Raw genomic sequence first — 237 nt, 5'->3', positions numbered from 1 at the left:
GGCGTGGCATCCCCTCCCCGGGGTGGGGGGGGTTTAAGGGGGTGTCTGCGGGTCCAGCGCTGACCCGCCCATAAAAACGTGCCAAGCCGCGGTTCACCCTGAGATAGAATAGATTTATTAGCAAGAGGTAATCAGGAAACATATATTTTTACAAAAAAAAAAAGAAAAAAAAAGGAAATATTTTTCCAAACAAGCTGTACGCTGAGATCCGTTCGGTTCGCTTTGTTTGTGTTGGTT

Source organism: Antrostomus carolinensis, unplaced genomic scaffold (genome assembly GCF_000700745.2).
Source record: "Antrostomus carolinensis isolate BGI_N321 unplaced genomic scaffold, ASM70074v2 scaffold28609, whole genome shotgun sequence".
Taxonomy (NCBI): Eukaryota; Metazoa; Chordata; class Aves; order Caprimulgiformes; family Caprimulgidae; genus Antrostomus; species Antrostomus carolinensis.
Note: the sequence above shows the minus strand (reverse complement) of the source record.